Source organism: Capra hircus, chromosome 26, assembly GCF_001704415.2.
Source record: "Capra hircus breed San Clemente chromosome 26, ASM170441v1, whole genome shotgun sequence".
Classification (NCBI taxonomy): Eukaryota; Metazoa; Chordata; class Mammalia; order Artiodactyla; family Bovidae; genus Capra; species Capra hircus.
Window position 1 is genome coordinate 16,107,037 of NC_030833.1, and position 22,650 is coordinate 16,129,686.

The 22,650-nt window shown below is 37.4% G+C and overlaps 1 protein-coding gene and 1 pseudogene across 2 annotated transcripts in view; one reads left to right on the forward strand and one right to left on the reverse strand.

The window, feature by feature from the left end:
- ATRNL1 (attractin like 1) overlaps positions 1-22,650 on the reverse strand; it is an 808,908-nt gene that overhangs the window by 474,431 nt on the left and 311,827 nt on the right. The gene's annotated exons all lie outside the window — the stretch shown is intronic.
- On the forward strand, positions 20,685-22,371 carry LOC102184219 (annotated as a pseudogene). Its single transcript, XR_001297334.2, has one exon. The product of XR_001297334.2 is annotated as an elongation factor 1-alpha 1 pseudogene (transcript).

Sequence of the window (22,650 nt, forward strand, 5' to 3'; positions counted from 1 at the left end):
TTCGAGGCTTAGAGAATAGTATGCTTAGGCTAGAGATGTTTAAGAAACTGAAGTCCCAACAGCTGCAGTATTGTGAGCTACAGAAAGAATAGTTAAAAATGAGTACAGTGTGACAAGCTGGGGTTAATTCACCTAGGTCCTTGGAGTTTGGAATGTTTTATAAGAGCTAAATCATATAATAACATGATCTTACTCTCAAGAAAAACATTCTGGCTGCTGGGTGAGGAAGAGATGATAAAGAAAAGCAGGGACATTAACAAGAAGGACACTGGATTTTTCTAGCTATGATAGTAGCTTGTACAAGGGTAACATCCTTGCAGACAAAACCAAGTTAATGTGCACATAATTTGGAGCGAAAGGTGAGAGAGCCTGGTAAAGACTGGATATCAGTCATTTAAAACTAAAAGGAAGTTTAGGGCCTCCTCATTATCAGAACTAACAAAAAAGTGAACAATTAAGTAGGAGGAAATCAGGAGAGCACTGTGTCAAGGATGTCAAGAAAAAGGAATATTGCAAGAAGAAAGTCCTGGTTGGTTTTGTTGGTTGAGTAAGATGAAGATGGGAATATGACTATTAATATTAAATTTGACATCAACCTTGTGCATGGGTAACAAACAAATGCACTTTCAATGAAGGGGTGGGAATGTTTTTTTTCAATTTAAATTTATTTTAATTGGAGGATAATTACTTTACAATATTGTATTGGTTTTGCCATACATCAACATGAATCCGCCACGGGTGTACATGTGTTCCCAATCCTGAACTCCCCCACCTCCCTCCCCGTACCATCCCTCTGGGTCGTCCCAGTGCACCAGCCCCAAGCATCCTGTATCCTGCATCAAACCTAGACTGGCGATTCATTTCTTATATGATATTATACAGGTTTCAATGCCATTCTCCCAAATCATCCCACCCTCTCCCTCTCCCACAGAGTCCAAAAGACTGTTCTATACATCTGTGTCTCTTTTGCTGTCTCGCATTAAACAGAGAATGCAAGGCGAACATGTAATGTGAGGAAGTAGAGACAGCAACTACAGATTGAACTTTCAAAAAGATCTGTTAGAAAACAGTAGACAGAATCAGGAGCATATAAAATAGGAAAACAAATCTTTTCCTAAATCCATAGTGCATTTAGAAAAGCAGACAGTGTACATTATGCAGAGAAACTACTTAAAAATTCCAAATGGTAGGGGTTTTATGTACTATATTATCAGATTAAAACAAAATTAAAACTATAATTTTGAATATAAACAAAAAAAGCTTAACTACTCACAAACTGAGCAATATAATAGGTGAGGTCAAGTTCCAGGTGGAGAGTGACAATGGTAGCATAACTTTTCTTAATATCCCTTAGTTTCTACATTGGGCTTCCCTGGTGGCTCAGACGGTAAAGCGTCTGCCTACAGTACGGGAGACCAGGGTTCGATTCCTGGTTTGGGAAGATACCCTGGAGAAGGAAATGGCAACCCACTCCAGTACTCTTGCCTGGGAAATTCCATGGACTGAGGAGCCTGGTAGGCTACAGTCCATGGGGTCGCAAAGAGTCAGACATGACTGAATGACTTCACTTCAGAAAGAAAAAACTCAGTATCTATCTATCTGCCCATTACCTATCTATATCAAGGAAATTGCAAAAAAAAAAAAAAAAAAAAAAGAAGAAGAAGAAAATAACTCAACACAGTTAAATGAGAAATTCTCATCCTCTTGATTGCTGAAACATGAACAAGTACTGATAAGCCATAGCACAAGGTACATATGGTACCAGAGTCCACGTGGGAGTAAGAAGAGAATCAACAAGATAATCCAAAAGACATTCACTGGAACCAGGCAGGCCAATTTGAATACAGGAAGTAAAAACTGAAGTGGTTTTGCCTAGTCCAAGAGCATACGAGTGCAAAGGGTCTTCGAGAAGTTCCAAAAGAGGCTAGAACAGCTTGGGACACATGAATTTTCAAAAGCAACCACTCAAATCTCTATTCCAAGACAGACCCCATATTGAGGAAAAACTGTTGGAAGTGAAATCCAAATTGAGCAGAGCAGGGAAAATGGAAACAAAGGAAAAAAGGTCCAACTCTGGGAGAGGAACAGAGCCTGGAAATCTTTAAAAACCAAGTGACATATATTGGGAGGAGGGAAAAAAGGCATATATATATATATACACATATATATACATACATACACATACACACACACATGGGCTTCCCTCATTGCTGAGACAGTAAGGAATCCACCTGCAATACAGGAGGCCCAGGTTCGATCCCTGGGTTGGAAAGATCCTCTGGAGAAGGGAATGTCTACCCACTTCAGTATTCTTGCCTGGAGAATTCCATGGACAGAGGAGCCTGGTGGCCTACAATCCATAGAGTTGCAAGAGTCAGACACGACTGAGCAACTAATACTGCCACTAAATATTTGTATATGTAGTGTTAGCTATTATCACTCTGACTCTTTAATCTACAAAGGGTTTTGTATTCCTTCCAGATAAGTAATGCAAAAACACTGGTTATGGCCAACAGTGTTAAAATAAATTTAGGATGGCAAAGCACATGACTCAGGCTGGTATTGCAGAATTTTATTATTGCTTTTTGCCCTTTCTAGGTCCATCCAGCTAAGTAACTTGGGAGAAAAAAAAAATCATGTGTTGAGGCAAGTAAGCAAAACACAGACACACATGAAAATACCTTCCTGAATTTCCCCAAAGAATATTTGCAAAAACAAAGCAGACAAGGGAAGAATCTACAAGCTACAATAATGAACTAAAGCACTAAACCATTCGGAAACTTGTATTATCTATCTGTAACTAATCTGTTAACATAATTGTGCTGAAGAAATAGTGTGGATGGCACAAGCAGTCTCTATACTTAGCATGCCATCTGGGTTCTAAGGACTTAAGCTGAACAGCGTTTGATATTGGTTGTTCACACAGTTACAATGGGTGTTGCAAATCTCTTTCATTGTTTCTCCACCTGGGATTTTTTAGGAAGTTCCACAGGTGATAGCCTTTGAAAGATACTATGTCAGCGAGTCCAGCATCAGGTACAGGTGTAAAAATGGAAGGCAGATACCAGGAGATTTGGTTGCACTGGTGAACAAGGCCAAGCAAATACTAACTCAAGCAGATTCCCTCTCAAGATTCCCACTCTGGAGAGTTAACGTATTCAGCCATCAAAATATTTCACTGAAAATCTATTATAATCTGGGCACCATGTCAGATTCTTGGATATATCAGTGAAAAGAAGATAGATTCTTAGTGGTTGTAGCAGATGTAGACAAAAACAGTAATAACAATTGTAAATTATATACTGTGAGAGAATTTAGTGATTCTAATGATGTAAAAAAACCCTAAATGTACCCTATTTTCCATATAAATGTACATGGTTATCTAAAAATAGGCAGGAATACTGAGAACAGATAGGAGAAAAAGGCAGGAGTAGCAGAAAGAAATGATACGAGCATTAGTTGCAAATGTATCTGACTATTCTCACTATTTCCCTACCTAGGAAGAGTATTCAGCAACTCCAGGTCCCTTCCAAAGAAATCGGAAGACCTACAGAAAAAGAACTAAATAGAGATAAATGAAGAACCGTTCTAAGTGATACTGGCAACTGGTCTTCATATGATATTGGTTGATAGGGCTAGCCCCTTATCATCCAAATTTCACCTCAAACACACTGCTCTAAGACACTTAGATAAAGTAGCTGCCCTCTCCCTTATTCTATACTGTTATGTGAACCTACTTCTTTTATAAATATCTCATTCTGAAATGATTTGATTTATTGGTTGATGGTTGATTATTAGTTAAAATATCTTTCCCCACTAAAATGTAAATTCCTATACAGGATGCTTGGGGCTGGTGCACGGGGATGATCCAAAGAGATGATATGGGGTGGGAGGTGGGAGGGGGGTTCAGGATTGGGAACTCATGTACACCCGTGGCAGATTCATGTCAATGTATGGCAAAACCAATACAGTATTGTAAAGTAAAATAAAGTAAAAATAAAAATTTTAAAAATAAAATAAAATGTAAATTCCTTGAGAATACGAGCCTTGTTCATATTATCTGTGCCACTCCTCTGCTACCTAGAACACTATTTGGTACCCAGTACATAGTAAGCATTTAATTTTTTAAAAATCATAAATCCTTATTAACAGCCATGAAAGGAAGGAGGAACAGATGTTATTCTTCAAAACATTAAAAAATTATTTATTTGATCTTCCTTTATAAATCAATAAACATATAGACTATACCTTCAAATTTCAGATCATAAAATAGTATTCTCTTATAAAATTTATATAGAGTTTAGATGTTAAAAAAATTTGCATCTGAATAAAATGTTTGCATTTATAATCACAGAAAAATTCATATCTACCATTTATAATTTTACCTACATATAAATAAAATATTTTGAAACCAAGATAGCAGAAATGGTTTCTCAATATGTATTTTACCTCAGTTCTTAATTTCAACAATAAACATTTTTAACTAGACTTGTCTTCCAGGAATTTCTTTCAGAAGATGACTTAGTTCAGACTACAGTCTTCTCATCTAAACCATATGGTATTGCCTGAAATATTACTTTTTAATCAAGTGATCTTTTAGAGTGGTCTTTTGATCACTTAGCTAATATTATTTAGACAACGGTGAGACAAATTATAACAACAAAAGCAATACTATAGTCATAGTTTCCCTGAAAGTTTATCTCTAGAGGATATGGGACACTTCTGACTCTAAAATCTCTGTCTAATAAGAAAGACTTGGCTATAACATGGCTCTTTACAGATTATCAATATGTTCCAATTTGGTTTTGTGGTCATTACTATGAAAAATATGAAAAGTTTACTTAAGTTGAATTTAAACTTAGTTTTAAAACTTTAACCAACAAAATGTATCTCTGAAATTCTCTTTTCTTTAATGATTTTTTTTAAGTTATCTAATAATTATTCAAAGAAAATTATTTAAAAATCAGGAAGACAGTTAAAGTTTCACAATATTCTCATTTTCTTCATGCTTTTAAAGTGTCCCAAATGACTGATAAACTGGAATGCTAAATATCACAGTTAGCTGAAACTACAGCAACAAAGATAATACATTTTGTCCATTTAATCTTAAATGTAAATTCATATAGAAAACATGTCCAAAATCTAAAACCTGCTTTAAAATATGCTGTATTTTTCATTAACAACAATAATGATCAACACTTTGAATATATGATTTGATGAAAAAGTTGCATTAAGTGTGCTTGGAATAGAGAAGTAGATTAATAGTTTGATATTTACCACAAAATGTCAGATTTTGTAAGACAGAAAAAAATGTTATTATGAAGGACAAATTGGTGTGTTTGTGCAAAATGTCAGCTTGCTATAAATTCTGATACAATATTGAGACAAAAAAAAGTGAAAATATGAAGAGATGTGTTAAAATGATTAAATTCATCTAACGAACTGAAAGTAAAAGAGAGGTTCTTCAAACCACTATTTGGATTATAGTCCTTCAAAATGATGACATAAAAGCAGAGTTAAATAATCCAAGTTAGTCATCGAGTCATATCTCAAAGACAACTGGGCTTGTTTCAGCAAGCATTTCAAAATCATATTAGGTCTATCTCTGCATTTTTAAAAATAAAGTGCAATGGTGTTTAAATTAACTATTACTGAATAAGCTCAACTAAGATAATCTATTTGAGATATTAATAAGCATAAATTTCCTATAGATAACTAATATACTGCTTATTGGTAATATAAATAATAATATAAATTTATATCATTTCTTTTTAAAAATGCAGTTAAATTAAAAGTGGATGATTTTTAAAACAGAATAAAATGTATGATGAACAAACATACTGGCCAATTCTGCATAAATACTATACAAATTACTCTGTGATTATAAAACCTTGAATGTTGTCTATAAAAGTTTAATGAGTTTAATTCTTCTTAGAGAAAATACATGCCTTATTGAAGGCACTTATAACTTTCCTCCTGGTTTAATGTAAAAACCTAACTGTCTTCAATCTCATAAGTTTCTGGTCATCCTTTACCCAGCCTACAAAATGTTCTGTATTTGAAATGGAAGGACTTTCCCATAATTCTACTCCTCAGGATGCTTCACTCCCCCACTTAAATATCCTCACTGTTTTTCCACCACTTTTATCTTGAACTCCAACTTCCTTAACATAGAAGCAATGATCCCCAAACCGTGGCCCTTGCTTCTCTCTACACAGAGCACTGACTCGGCTGGGATCACACTGCGCACATTACCAACCTCTGCGCTTTGTTCGCCACAAACTGTTTCCTGCTGCGCTAACACCTTCTTCTCTTGAGTAACTCCTATCCAAATGATCCGCTTCCTGCCACGTCCAGATCCTGTACAGCGGCCCTCAATTGTACGCCTGTTGTTCCTACCATACACTTTTACTGCGGTACTACTAAAATACTAACATTTATTAAAGTGCTTACCATTGCCCAGGCACTATGCAGAGTGTTTTTTACACACTAGTTTATTTAATCCTCAGAATAAGCCAATAAAGTAGGTAATGTTATTAAATTCATCTTATAGATAAGAAAATAAAGGTTTATAGATTACTCAGGCAACAAGCAGTCGAGGTAAAATGGAAACCAATGCATTCTGAAGCTAGTTCTTAAGTTCCATACTTTCCTAGCAAGAATCAATCAGAGTGCGCTGCAATAATTAGCACAGCTGTGTTCTCTTTCCATTCAACTTCAAGATATTTGAAGTTACGTATTACAATGTTGAGCAAAACACTTCTAGAAAATAGCAAAGAGCCTAGTGTTTTTACTTATATGTCTTTGTGTACTTAGTTGCTTATTGTGTCTGGCTCTTCGGGATCCCATGAACTGTAGCCCACCAGGCTCCTCTGTCCATGGGATTCTCCAGGCCAGAATGCTGGAGTGGGTTGCCATTTCCTCCTCCAGGGGATCTTAGCAACCCAGGGATGGAACCCAGGCTTCCCGCGTTGCAGGTGGATTCTTTACCATGTGATGCACCAGGGAGTGAATGAATTGCAGTAACTTCTAGACATTTGCAACTTAATGCTCTAAATAGAAAGTCTCAAAACAGTTTCATTTTACTGAAGGTCAAGCTGTTAAGAAAAACGATCAGTTTTAAACCAAGAGTAGTCAGTAAAAACACATGAAGCTTTAAATCTACATATTCAGAGAGTAAATTTTCTGTAAGTTAAAGGATATTATCATTTCAAAAACAGTATTAAGTGTTAAAAAATGAAACCAAACCATTAAAATGAAAAGATAAAGTTTTGTATTTGTAATGCTATGTGTTCCTGATTATCATATTAGCATATTTATGAGGTATTCTTCAAGTATCAGGTTTAAATTCAAAGATATAAAGCTGCAAGAGTAACGGCTAATATAGAAGTCTATATGCAGTTTATGTTTATAACACTACCTTCTATAAATTATCGTTTCTCTCCCCCCCCCAACCTAGCTTCTCTTCTATAATTTAAGAGGTGAAAAGGGACCTTCCTTTTATAAAGTGATATTCACCAACCCTTCATCATTCAGTTCTGCCTCTCAAACTTCAAAAACAGGTTTACATCTAAACCCCAAAGAAGCAAATGGAGCCACAGTCTTACTAAAGCATGTGGTACTTGCAAAATGTCATTTTCTCCATGCATATATACTTCTACTAAATAAGTGATTGAACCATCTGCATTCAAAGAGGCACTAATGGTTGCTAAAGAAACAATGAAAGCTATAAAATTTCAAAGAAAAAATATTTTCTATACACATCTAATTTTGACACTTTGAAGGTTAATTCTTATTCTCCTCTCCATTAACTTTAGACTAATGGATCAGAATGCAGTGAATAAGGTGCTTTCCATAAGAAAGTGCTTTTAAAACCAATTTAGTAGGTCCCCACAACTGTTCTATTCCATTGCATTGTTCATTTAAGAAAGTCTTCTTCAAGCAATAAATGCTGGAGAGGGTGTGGAGAAAAGGGAACCCTCTTACACTGTTGGTGGGAATGCAAACTAGTACAGCCACTATGGAGAACAGTGTGGAGATTTCTTAAAAAACTGGAACTAGAACTGCCATATGACCCAGCAATCCCACTGCTGGGCATACACCCTGAGGAAACCAGAACTGAAAGAGACACGTGTACCCCAGTGTTTATTACAGCACTGTTTATAACAGACAGGACATGGAAGCAACCTAGATGTCCATCAGCAGATGAACGGATAAGAAAGTTGTGGTACATATACACGATGGAGTATTACTCAGCCATTAAAAAGAATACATTTGAATCAGTTCTAATGAGGTGGATGAAACTGGAGCTGATTATACAGAGTGAAGTAAGCCAGAAAGAAAAACACCAATACAGTATACTAACACATATATATGGAATTTAGAAAGATGGTAGTGATGACCCTGTATGCGAGACAGCAAAAGAGATGTATAGAACAGTCTTTTGGACTCTGTGGGAGAGGGAGAGGGTGGGATGATTTGGGAGAATGGCATTGAAACATGTATAATATCATATAAGAAATCAATCAGCAGTCCAGGTTCGATGCATGATACTGGATGCTTGGGGATGGTGCACTGGGACAACCCAGAGGGATGGTACGGGGAGGGAGGAGGGTGGGGGGTTCAAGATGGGGAACACATGTACACCCGTGGCGGATTCATGTTGATGTACAGCAAAACCAATACAATATTGTAAAATAACTAGCCTCCAATTAAAACAAATTTAAATTAAAAAAAAAAAAAGCATGTCTTATCTTTCCTTGCTAGTCTCTGGAACTCTACATTCAGTTGATTATATCTTTCCCTTTCTCCCTTGCCTTTTCCTCTCTTCCTCTTAGATGAACAATACAAAGAAAGAGAGGAAAACAACAGAATGGGGAAAGACCAGATATTTCTTCAAGAAAATTGGAGACATCAATGGAACATTTCATGCAAGGATGCATATGATAAAGGACAGAAACACTAAGGACCTAATAAAAGCAGAAGAGATTAAGAAGTGCCAAGAATACACAGAATTAAAGGTCTTAATAACTCAGATAATCATGATGATATGGTCACTCACCTAAAGCCAGACATACTGGAACATGAAGTCAAGTGGGAAAGCACTGAAAGTGAAAAGTGAAAGTGAAGTCGCTCAGTAGTATCTGACTCTTTGCAAACACATGGACTTTAGCCTACCAGGCTCCTCTTTCCATGGTATTTTTCCCAGCCAAGCGTACTGGAACAGGTTGCCATTTCCTTCTCCAGGGGATCTTCCCAACCCAGGGATTGAACCCACATCTCCCTCATTGTGGGGAGATGCTTTACCATCTGAGCCAGCAGGGAAAGCATTACTATGAACAAAGCTAGTGGAGGTCACAGAATCCCAGCTGAGCTATTTAAAATGCTACAAGATGATGCTCTTAAAATGCTGTACTCAATATGCCAGCAAATATGGAAAACTCAGCAGTGGCCATACAACTAGAAATGGTCAGTTTTCATCCCAGCTCCAAAGAAAAGCAATGCCAAAGAATGTACAAACTACTGTACAATTGCACTCATCTCACATGCCAGCAAGGTAATGCTCAAAATAGTTCAAGCTAGTTCACCTTTAGCAGTAGGAGAACCAAGAACTTCCAGATGTACAAGCTGGGTTTAAAAAAGGCAGAGGAACCAGAGATCAAATGGCCAACATTCATTGGATCATGGAGAAAGCAAAGAAATTTCAGAAAAACATCTACTTCTTCATTGACTACACTAAAACTTTGACTGTGTAGATCACAACAAACTGTAGAAAATTCTTAAAGACATGAAATTACCAGACCACCTTAACCTGTCTCCTGAGAAACCTCTATTGAGGTCAAGAACCAATAGTTAGAAGTGCACATGGAACAACTATCTGGTTCAAAATTGGGAAAGGAGTACATCAAGGTTGAATATTCTCACTGTGTTTATTTAACTTACATACAGAGTACATCATGTGAAATGTTAGGATAAAAGACAAAGAAGGGTGAATGCAGAAGAATTGATGCTTTTGAATTGTGGTGCTGCAAAAGACTTTTGAGAGTCCCTTGGACTGCAGGGAGATCAAACCAATCAATCACAAAGGAAATCAATCCTGAATATTCACTGGAAGGACTGATCCTAAAGCTAAAGCTCCAATATTTTGGTCACCTGATGTGAAGAGTCAACTCACTGGAAAAGACCCTGATGCTGGGAAAGATTGAGGCAGGAGAAGAAGCCGGTGCCAGAGGATGATATGCTTGGATGACATAACCGACTCAATGCACATGAGTTTGAGCAGGCTCTGGGAGATAGTGAAGGACAGGGAAGCCTAGCATGCTACAGGGCATGGGGTTGTAAAGGGTCAGAGACGACTCATTGACTGAACTGCAATAACTTTTCTAAAACTTCAAATTTCAGCTATGTACATTGAAAGGTGTATGATAGAATAAAAATTTATTTTAGTTTAAAAATTAATAATGGAGATTACATAGAAACAAATTTTTTCTGTTTTATATAAAAATATTACAGTCTATAAGATCAAATTATGAGTGTAAGTATCTGAAAATATTTATTAGGTTATGTGAATATTTAACTTATATGCAGAATACATCATGCGAAGTGCCAGGCTGGATGAAGCACAAGCTGGAATTAAGATTGTCAGGAAAAACATCAATAACCTCAGATATGCAGATAACAGCACCCTTATGGCAGAAAGAGAGGAGTAATTAAACTAAACTTTAACCTCTTGATGAAGGTGAAAGAGATGAGTGAAAAAGTTGGTTTAAAACTCAATATTCAAAAAAACAAAAATCAAGGCATCTGGTCCCATCACTCCATGGAAAATAGATGGGGAAAGAATGGAAACAGTAACAGGCCTTATTTTCGGGGGCTCCAAAATCACTGCAGATGGTGACTACAGCCATGAATTAAAAATCACTTTCTCCTTGGAAGAAAAGCTATGACAAACCTAGACAGTAGAGACACTGCTTTGCCTACAAAGGTCCATATAGTCAAAGCTATGGCTTTTCCAGTAGTCATGTATGTATGTGAATGTTGGACCATAAAGAAGGCTGAACAACGAAGAATTGATGCTTTTGAACTGTGGTTTTGGAGAAGACTCTTTAGAGTCCCTTGGACTGAAGGAAGATCAAATCAGTCAAATCTAAGGGAAATCAATCTTGAATATTCATTAAGGACTGATGCTGAAGTTGAAGCTCCAGGAATTTGGCCACCTGATGCGAAGAACTGACTCATTGGAAAAGACCTTCATGTTGGGAAAGATTTAAGGCAGCAGGAGAAGGGGATTACAGAGGGTGAAATGGTTGCGTGGCATCACCGACTCAATAATGGGTATGAGTTTGAGCATGCTCTGGGAGATGGTGAAGGACAGGGAAGCCTGGTATACTGCAGTCCGTGGAGAAGACTCTTGAGAGTCCCTTGGACTGCAAGGAGATCCAACCAGTCCATTCTGAAGGAGATCAGCCCTGGGATTTCTTTGGAAGGAATGACGCTAAAGCTGAAACTCCAGTACTTTGGCCACCTCATGCAAAGAGCTGACTCATTGGAAAAGACTCTGATGCTGGGAGGGATTGGGGGCAGGAGGAGAAGGGGACGACCGAGGATGAGATGTCTGGATGGCATCACGGACTCAATGGACATGAGTCTGAGTGAACTCCGGGAGTTGGTGATGGATAGGGAGGCCTGGCGTGCTGCAATTCATGGGGTCGCAAAGAGTCGGACATGACTAAGAGACTGAACTGAACTGAACTGAACTGATGGGGTCTCATAGAGTCAGACATGACTGAGCGACTGAACAACAATGACTATTTAGACAGAATGCGTTAAAAATCTTAACAGATTAATTAAACATCAAAGGAAAAGTAATGACTTTTAAAAATACTACTATAAAGAAGTTGGAAATTTTCTTAGAAATATTTTACAAATGAAAAGATTGAAAATATTCTTTATAAGCCATATTTTTAGAAAAATATTTTACACTTAAGCTATCATATCTAATTGAAACTATTTTTTTGGTTATAAAAAACAGCATTGGTAGTAATATTTCATATAAGGACTCACCAAAACTCTGCAGAGAACACCTTAGTACATATTTTGTGATTTCTGAGCAATATGGTCTCATTTTTACTACTCGACCCTGACATTATAGCATAAACTTGATATATCTTCTTTCTCTGAATCTCTAGAGCATTTGTACCCATCATAACCAATCTTATTTTGTCACTGTCATAAAAACTTTCCATTCCTCTCTATAAGAATATATTCCTTAAATATTATTAGATTTAGTCCTCACATAGACATTTTCTGATTATCAGAACTGATATATTAGTTGAGTAAGTAATAAAATTAACAATTTCCAATGCTATTTCTTGAAATTGTGCTAACAGTTCTAATGAAAGAAGAATCTTAAAAGGAAAGGTTTATTTGAAAATATATATAACAAATTGGTGATGAACAGGGAGGCCTGGTGTGCTGCGATTCAGGGGGTCGCAAAGAGTCGGACACGACTGAGCGACTGAACTGAACTGATAACAAATTTGTCAAGTCTTTAACAATTTCAGTTCAGTTCAGTTACTCAGTCATGTTTGACTCTTTGCAACCCCATGAACCGCAGCACACCAGGCCTCCCTGTTCATCATCAATTCCCAGAGTTCACTCAAACCCATGTCCATCGCGTTGGTAATGCCATCCAACCATCTCATCCTCTGTCGTCCCCTTCTCCTCCTCCCCTCAATCTTTCCCAACATCAGGGCCTTTTCAAATGAGTCAGCTCTTCGCATCAGGTGGCCAAAGTATTGGAGTTTCAGCTTCAACATCAATCCTTCCAATGAACACCCAGGACTGATCTCCTATAGGATGCACTGGTTGGATCTCCTTGCAGTGCAAGGAACTCTCAAGAGTCTTCTCCAACACCACAGTTGAAAAGCATCAATTCTTTGGTGCACAGCTTTCTTTATAGTCCAACTCTCACATCCATACATGACCATTGGAAAAACCATAGCCTTGACTAGACAGACCTTTGCTGACAAAGTAATATCTCTGCTTTTTAATATGCTATCTAGGCTGGTCATAACTTTCCTTCCAAGGAGTAAGTGTCTTTTAATAATCATGGCTGCAGTCACAATCTGCAGTGATTTTGGAGCCGAGAAAAATAAAGTCTGACACTGTTTCCACTGTTTCCCCACCTATTTGCCATGAAGTGATGAGACTGGATGCTGTGATCTTAGTTTTCTGAATGTTGAGCTTTAAGCCAACTTCTTCACTCTCCTCTTTCACTTTCATCAAGAGGCTCTTTAGTTCTTCTTCACTTTCTGCCATAAGGGTGGTGTCATCTGGATATCTGAGGTTATTGATATTTCTTCTGACAACGTTGATTCCATCCTGTGCTTCCTCCAGCCCAGCGTATTTCATGATGTACTCTGCATAGAAGTGAAATAAACGGGGTGACAATATACAGCCTTGACATACTCCTTTTCCTATTTGGAACCAGTCTGTTGTTCCATGTCCAGGAACCTGTCCTGCACACAGGTTTCTCAAGAGGCAGGTCAGGTGGTCTGGTATTCCCATCTCTTTCAGAATTTTCCCCAGTTTATTGTGATCCATACAGTCAAAGGCTTTGGCATAGTCAATAAAGCAGAAATAGATGTTTTTCTGGAACTCCCTTGCTTTTTTGATGATCCAGCAGATGTTGGCAATTTGATCTCTGGTTCCTCTGCCTTTTCGAAAACCAGCTTGAACATCTGGAAGTTCATGGTTCATGTACTGCTGAAGCTTGGCTCAGAGAATTTTGAGCATTACTTTACTAGCGTGTGAGATGAGTCAATTATGTGGTAGTTTGAGCATTCTTTGGCATTGCCTTTGTTTGGGATTGGAATGAAAATTGACCTTTTCCCATTTGGAAGACAATAATAACAACAGCAGATAATCATGATAATAATGCTCTTATTATATGTCCTTTGAGTTAATTTGGGAAAAATTATACAAGGACATCTTTATTATTTAGGTTTTCCCAGTAGCTCATCCAGTAAAGAATCCACCTTCAATGGCAGGAGACCCCAGTTCAATGCCTGGGACAGAAGATCCCCTGGACAAGGGATAGGCTAACCAATTCAGTATTCTTGGGCTTCCCTGGTGGCTTACTGGGTACAGAATCTATTTGCAATGCAGGAGGCCTGGGCTCAATCCCTGGGTTGGGAAGATCCCCTGGAGGACATGACAATCCATTCCAAGATTCTTGCCTGGAGAATCCCCAAGGACAGAGGAGGCTGTCCATGGGGTCAGAAAGAGTTGGATACAACTGAACAACTAAGTACGTCTTTATTAATACACGTTATAACTTTTACTTTCACACCATATACACAAGGTAAAACTTCCTGTAGGCTCTAATCCCTGTTTGTCAAGTAGCTACCATCTTCTTCTGTGCTCAAATGACTCATGTCTATGTTCAAAATACTAACAGACTTGTGATAAAAATTTACAAACATCAACATTAGGATTCTGTTCTTTTTCTCTTTGTAAGAGGATATCACCTAGTGTACTATGGAAATTAGATTTGCAAATTAAAGAATGATTCCTAGCATCATTCTCATTAAAAAAATCAAATCTAAATTATGACATCAGTTTGCAGATTGACTTAATAGTGAATTACCAAATTCCATTTACTCAGAAACAGGTAATTTAGATTCAATCTAATTTAATTTAATTTAAACAGTGATATGTAAGTGTTGATGAGCAGCATTATTGCAAGAGAATACAAAGTACTTAAGTTCAATGCACTCTTTCTGTTTTTAAGGTATTAGCATTGCAGTTATAGTAGTAATTTTTTTTTCTTTTTTTATTGTCAAGATTCAATTGCATGGCATTACAAGTAATAAAGAATAAGGGTTAACAAAATAAAATCTCCCCCAAGAACCTGATGCAAATCAACTGAACAGCATGATTCCTAACATTACCAAAGAAAAAATTTTCCTGTTTAATTACTACATCATTGGTATATGAATCACATACTACTGCTAGCTAGGGGTGTTACAGTCATAATTAGGAGTCTTAAAGATGTCTGAATGCTAGTGTTTGGCAATCTAAAACATAAAACACTATATTGAAGACAATAAAGAAAATTGTTTAAAAATTAGAATGATTTACTTTAAATGGAAATGGCTTTCTTAAACATATAAATTGATCAAATAATATGTTAAATGGCAGAGGCTCCCCCTTCAATGAAGAGGCTCCCTCTTCAATTAAAGTCTGATTAATGTGTACAAGTGGCTACCTACTTAAAAATGTCCTACTCTGGTAGACATATTACGTATCTGGCAGAACAAAATAATCATCGTGATTTCTAAAATTCTACCAGTAAGAATATTATTTATGATACAATTAGAATTAAACCTTTATAATCCATATAACTCAGTAACAGGCAGGGACTAAAAAATAATGGTATAGCACAAAAAAATAACCTCAGTAAAGATGTTTATTCCTCAAACATGATCATGAGTATTAAAAAAATGGAGCCAGTGGATTTTGGTGGAAATAATACTTTCAGAATGAGAAGCCTTAATTTACCTTTTAACTTAGCAATTATTACAATATTTAGCCATATGCCATCTGTATAAGGATTGTAGGTCATATAGTTCATATTAAAAGGTTCTATTGAATAATAAAAGAATTAAAAAATTTAAATTTAACGGTATTATTGAGGAAAGGGACAAGAGAGAGGTAAAAACAAAAACACTTGATATATAGCTTATGATAAAATATATATTATAACCAAAGGAAACTATATATTTCAGTGAAAATGTAATACAAATACTAATATTATTTCAGTCAAGATTTTATTTAAACAATCCAACTTAAAAAACTTTCCATTTAATTTTACTTTTACCTCAGGTCTAAAGATAAACAGATGATAGAGAGATGTGTATAGATTTATAATGTATTTTATATGATATATATGATAGCCCACATTCACTACTTTATGTATATTTGCAAGAGTTAACTAGTAAACAAAAAACTTTAAAAGAGTTTGTATTTACCTACTCAAATTGCATTTAAACTATTTACATTTCATCAGCTCTGACTTTTTCAGAAAATTTTCTTCCTACCTAAAACGAAGCATACAAGTGACAGTAACTTTAAAGCATCTAATGAGAAACTTTTCATTAATCCAACATACCAATTACTATAAGCATTCTAATAATTCAGTGGCAAAAACATTTTCTCATCTGTTTAAAATATAAAATCTTATGGTGTGATTAAAATGGTAGAATTATGAAATACTATAGCTAGAAAGCCACTTATATTTTCCCTACAATACTTGTGACTATAATAAAGCCTCTACTTAATTTCGTAAGTGAAGTGATCACTATTAAGGCTGGAAAACCATTGTTTTGGACAATTCGATTCATTAGAAATTTTGTTTTAACTTGCACTGTCTTTCTCTATCCTGGAGAAGGAAATGGCAACCGACTCCAGTATTATCACCTGGAGAATCCCACAGACAGGGGAGCCTGGCAGGCTACAGTCCATGGGGTCTTTAGACCCCACAAAGCAACTACACACCACAGATATCTCTCTATAATATCAACTAACTGACTTTAATTCACATGTTTAGTGTTCCACGTATATGTGTGCTTAGTCATTCAGTTGTGTCTGACTCTTTGCGACGCCCTAGACTGTACTCTGCCAGGGTCCTCTGTCCATGGGATTTTCCAGGCAAGAATACTTGACTGGGTTGCCATTTCCTACTCCAGGGGATCTACCTGACCCAAGGATCCAACTTGCGTCTCTTGAATCTCCTGCACTGGCATAAAGATTCTTTACCACTGCACCACCTGGGAATCCCACACACATACACACATATTTCTCTATAATATCTATCAACTGATTTTAATTCCACTCTCTAATGTTCTATAGAAATAATTAAAATTTTAGTCCACATAGAAATTTCAAAATATTAAATCCCCTTATTCATTACAATTTTCCATGTATACTTTACCTTTCTGGTACGTATCCCAGTTTGTCAACATGGTCCCTGTTAATATTGCCAGCCATACTGGTAACCGGATAATCCTCTTCCAGTTCAACTCCAGTTCATCTCATTATCAGTCTCTGTCCAACTCTCTGTGACCTCCGTGGACTGCATGCACGCCATGGCTTCCTCTGTCATTTGTTCATCCTATACTCATGCATGTATTTTTTTTTTTTTTTTTATCTCAGAAGTGGATTGCTGTCATAAGTAGTTCTATTTGCAATTTTTTAGGAATCTCCACACTGTTCTCCATAGTGGCTGTACTAGTTTGCATTCCACCAACAGTGTAGGAGGGTTCCCTTTTCTCCACACCCTCTCCAGCATTTATTCTTGCAGATTTTTGGATCGCAGCCATTCTGACTGGTGTGAAGTGGTACCTCATTGTGGTTTTGATTTGCATTTCTCTAATAATGAGTGATGTTGAGCATCTTTTCATGTGTTTGTTAGCCATCCGTATGTCTTCTTTGGAGAAATGTCTATTTAGTTCTTTGGCCCATTTTTTGATTGGGTCGTTTATTTTTCTGGAATTGAGCTGCAGAAGTTGCTTGTATATTTTTGAGATTAGTTGTTTGTCAGTTGTTTCATTTGCTATTATTTTCTCCCATTCAGAAGGCTGTCTTTTCACCTTGCTTATATTTTCCTTTGTTGTACAGAAGCTTTTAATTTTAATTAGATCCCATTTGTTTATTTTTGCTTTTATTTCCAGAATTCTGGGAGGTGGATCATAGAGGATCCTGCTGTGATTTATGTCTGAGAGTGTTTTGCCTATGTTCTCCTCTAGGAGTTTTATAGTTTCTGATCTTACATTTAGATCTTTAATCCATTTTGAGTTTATTTTTGTGTACGGTGTTAGAAAGTGATCTAGTTTCATTCTTTTACAAGTGGTTGACCAGTTTTCCCAGCACCACTTGTTAAAGAGATTGTCTTTACTCCATTGTATATTCTTGCCTCCTTTGTCAAAGATAAGGTGTCCATATGTGTGTGGATTTATCTCTGGGCTTTCTATTTTGTTCCATTGATCTATATGTCTGTCTTTGTGCCAGTACCATACTGTCTTGATGACTGTGGCTTTGTAGTAGAGCCTGAAGTCAGGCAAGTTGATTCCTCCAGTTCCATTCTTCTTTCTCAAGATTGCTTTGGCTATTCGAGGTTTTTTGTGTTTCCATACAAATCTTGAAATTATTTGTTCTAGTTCTGTGAAAAATGTGGCTGGTAGCTTGACAGGGATTGCATTAAATTTGTAAATTGCTTTGGGTAGTATACTCATTTTCACTAAAAAACACTGATGAAAGAAATCAAAGAGGACACTAATAGATGGAGAAATTTCAAAATATTAAACCCTTATTCATACAATTTCCATGTATACTTTACTTCTGTACGTATCCCAGTTTGTCAATGTCCCTGTTAATATGCAGCAACTGGTACCGGATAATCCTCTTCAGTTCAACTCAGTTCACTCATTCAGTCCTGTCCAACTCTCTGTGACCCCGTGGACTGCAGCACGCCAGGCTTCCCTGTCCATCACCAACTCACAGAATTTACTCAAACTCATGTCCATTGAGTCGGTGGTGCCATCCAACCATCTCATCCTCTGTCGTACCCTTCTCTTCCTGCCTTTAATCTTTCCCAAAATAAGGGTCTTTTCAAATGAGTGAGTTCTTCGCATCAGGTGGCCAAGTATTGCAGTTTCAGCTTCAGCATCAGTCTTTCCAATGAATATTCAGGACTGATTTAATTTAGGATTGACTTGTTTGATCTCCCTGCAGTCCAAGAGACTCTCAAGAGTCTTCTCCAACACCAACTTTCAAAAGCATCAATTCTTCAGCATTCACCTTTCTTTATAGTCCAACTCTCACATCCATACATGCCTACTGGAAAAACCATAGCTTTAACTAGATGGACCTTTGTTGGCAAAGTCATGTCAGTGCTTTTTAATATGCTGTCTAGGTTGATCATAACTTTTCTTCCAAGGAGTAAGCGTCTTTTAATTTCATGGCTGCAGTCACCATCTGAAGTGATTTGGGAGCCCAAAAAGATAAAGTCTGTCACTGTTTCCACTGTTTCCCCATCTACTTGCCATGAAGTGATTGGACTGGATGGCCTGATCTTAGTTTTCTGAATGTTGAATTTTAAGCCAACTTTTTCACTCTCCTCTTTCACTTTCATCAAGATGCTCTGTAGTTCTTCTTTGCTGTCTGCCATAAAGGTGGTGTCATCTGCATATCTGAGGTTACTAATATTTCTCCCGGTAATCTTGATTCCAGCTTGTGCTTCAGGCAGGCCAGTGTTTCTCATGATGAACTCTGCTTAGAAGTTAAATAAGCAGGGTGACAATAGACAGCCTTGACGTACTCCTTTTCCTATTTGGAACCAGTCTGTTGTTCCATGTCCAGTTCTAACTGTTGCTTCCTGACCTGCATACAGGTTTCTCAAGAGGCAGGTCAGGTGGTCTGGTATTCCCATCTCTTTCAGAATTTTCCACAGTTTATTGTGATCCACACAGTCAAAGGCTTTGACATAGGCAATAAAGCAGAAGTAGATGTTTTTCTGGAATTCTCTTCCTTTTTGATGATCCAGTGGATATTGGCAATTTGATCTCTGGTTTCCTGCGTTTTCTAAATCCACCTTGAACATCTGGAAGTTTACAGTTCACATACTGTTGAAGCCTGGCTTGGAGAATTTTGAGCATTCCTTTGCTAGCATGTGAGATGAGTGCAATTGCGTGGTAGTTTGAACATTCTTTGGCATTGCCTTTCTTTGGGACTGGAATGAAAACTGACCTTTTCCAGTCCTGTGGCCTGGATATCCTCTCTATATTGATAATACAAAGGAATAAAGTTGTTTTTTTTTTTTTGAGAAAAGATTACAGACAATATTTTTGGACATGTTAGTCTGAAATGTCTTTTATATATCAAATGGGCATATCAAGAAGGTAGCTGGATATTCAAATCTAGTGTTGATAAAATAGGACTGGGTTGAGGTATAAGATCAGTTCAGTCGCCAAGTTGTGTCCCACTCTTTGCGACCCATGGACTGCAGCACACCAGGCTTCAGGGTTGAGTAAGAAATTTCTAAATAACAAATTAACATTCCTTGGAGATTTTCATCTTATACATTTTCGACATCCGTTCTACCACCTATAGTTATTAGTTCTGACACAGACTGTTATCTACCACACCTTCCCATATGCAGTACTTTTCAGAGCAGCCAACTAAGCATATGCAGCCCATAAGCATATTAAAACTTAAGGGAAAATATGAACTTTATCAAAGAAGAATCAGGAAACATTTAAAAAATAAAATAAGTGAAAAAAAGCAGAATGAATGCATATATGAAAACAACAAAATATTATGCTAGAAGAATAGATTGAGAAGCAAGAAGAAGAGGAAAAAGGAAAATTTGAAATAAAAGCTAAATGGTTTGGAAGATAGAAACAGAAATGTGCTCGGAAAAATAATGAGAACCTGAAAATAGCAAGGAAAAATGGACTTAAAGAAGTATTTGAGCATACGGTAGATACAATTCCTTGAATTAAAAAAACAAGATGACAAAAATCCTTCACCTGTCTACATAAGAGTAAAATTAAATAATATCAAGTATAAAACAAAAATTCTTTGCAACGGGTTTGCCGCCAGGACACAGGTGTCATGAAAACCACCATTAAACCTAAGCCAAAATGGGAAAGCAGAAGACCCACATCAACATCGTTGTCATTGGGCACGTAGATTCAGGGAAGTCTACCACGACTGGTCATCTGATCTACAAATGTGGCAGGATCGACAAGAGAACAATTGAAAAGTTCGAGAAGGAGGCTGCCGAGATGGGAAAGGGCTCCTTCAAATATGCCTGGGTCTTGGACAACCTGAAAGCTGAACGTGAGTGTGGTATCACCACTGATATCTCCCTGTGGAAATCTGAGACCAGCAAGTACTATGTTACCATCATTGATGCCCCAGGACACAGAGATTTCATCAAAAACATGATGGCAGGAACATTCCAGGCTGACTGTGCTGTCCTGACTGTTGCTGCTGGTGTTGGTGAATTTGAAGCCGGTATCTCCAAGAATGGGCAGACCCGTGAGCATGCCCTTCTGGCTTACACCCTGGGTGTGAAACAACTAATTGTTGGCGTTAACAAAATGGATTCTACGGAGCCACCCTATAGCCAGAAGAGATACGAGGAAATTGTTAAGGAAGTCAGCACCTACATTAAGAAAATTGGCTACAACCCCGACACAGTAGCATTTGTGCCCATTTCTGGCTGGAATGGTGACAACATGCTGGAGCCAAATGCTAATATGCCATGGTTCAAGGGATGGAAAGTCACCCGTAAGGATGGCAATGCCAGTGGAACCACCCTGCTTGAAGCTCTGGATTGCATCCTGCCACCAACTCGCCCAACTGACAAACCCTTGCGTTTGCCTCTCCAGGATGTCTATAAAATTGGTGGTATTGGTACCGTCCCTGTGGGGCGTGTGGAGACTGGTGTTCTCAGACCTGGCATGGTGGTCTCCTTTGCTCCAGTCAATGTAACAACAGAGGTGAAGTCTGTAGAAATGCACCATGAAGCACTGAGTGAAGCCCTTCCTGGGGACACTGTGGGCTTCAATGTCAAGAACGTGTCTGTCAAAGATGTCCGTCGTGGCAATGTGGCTGGTGACAGCAAAAATGATCCACCCATGGAAGCTGCTGGCTTCACAGCTCAGGTGATTATTTTGAACCATCCAGACCAAATCAGTGCTGGATATGCACCTGTCCTGGATTGTCACACAGCTCACATTGCTTGCAAGTTTGCTGAGCTGAAGGAGAAGATTGATCGTCGTTCTGGGAAAAAGCTGGAAGATGGCCCTAAATTCTTGAAATCTGGTGACACTGCCATCATTGATATGGTTCCTGGCAAGCCCATGTGTGTCGAGAGCTTCTCTGATTATCCTCCCCTGGGGCATTTTGCTGTGCGTGACATGAGACAGACAGTTGCTGTGGGTGTCATCAGAGCAGTGGACAAGAAGGCAGCTGGAGCTGGCAAGGTCACCAAGTCTGCCCAGAAAGCTCAGAAGGCTAAATGAATATTATCCCCAATACCTGCCACCCCAGTCTTAATCAGTGGTGGAAGAACGGTCTCAGAACTGTTTGTCTCAATTGGCCATTTAAGTTTAATAGTAAAAGACTGGTTAATGATAACAATGCATCGTAAAACCTTCAGAAGGAAAGGAGAATGTTTTTGTGGACCATATGTTTTGTGTGTGGCAGTTTAAGTTATTAGTTTTTAAAATCAGTACTTTTTAATGAAAACAACTTGACCAAAAATCTGTCACAGAATTTGAGACCCATTAAAAAAAGTTTCATGAGGAAAAAAAAAAAAATTCTTAAGAGAGAAATGTGAAGTTTTAAAGAGAAAGAGTATACCACATAAATAAGAATTAGAATGATGTGGCATTTTTATAATTTAAATCTAAGTTGATATTTTATCAATAAAATATATATCTAGTTTATAATCCAGCTGAGCATTACTTTACAAAATCTGAAGGTCATTTTAGTTTCACATGACTACTTTTAGTGAGAATCAAGAATTTTGCATTTAAATAATATTAATTACAGCTAACACTGATTAAGTCCTAACTA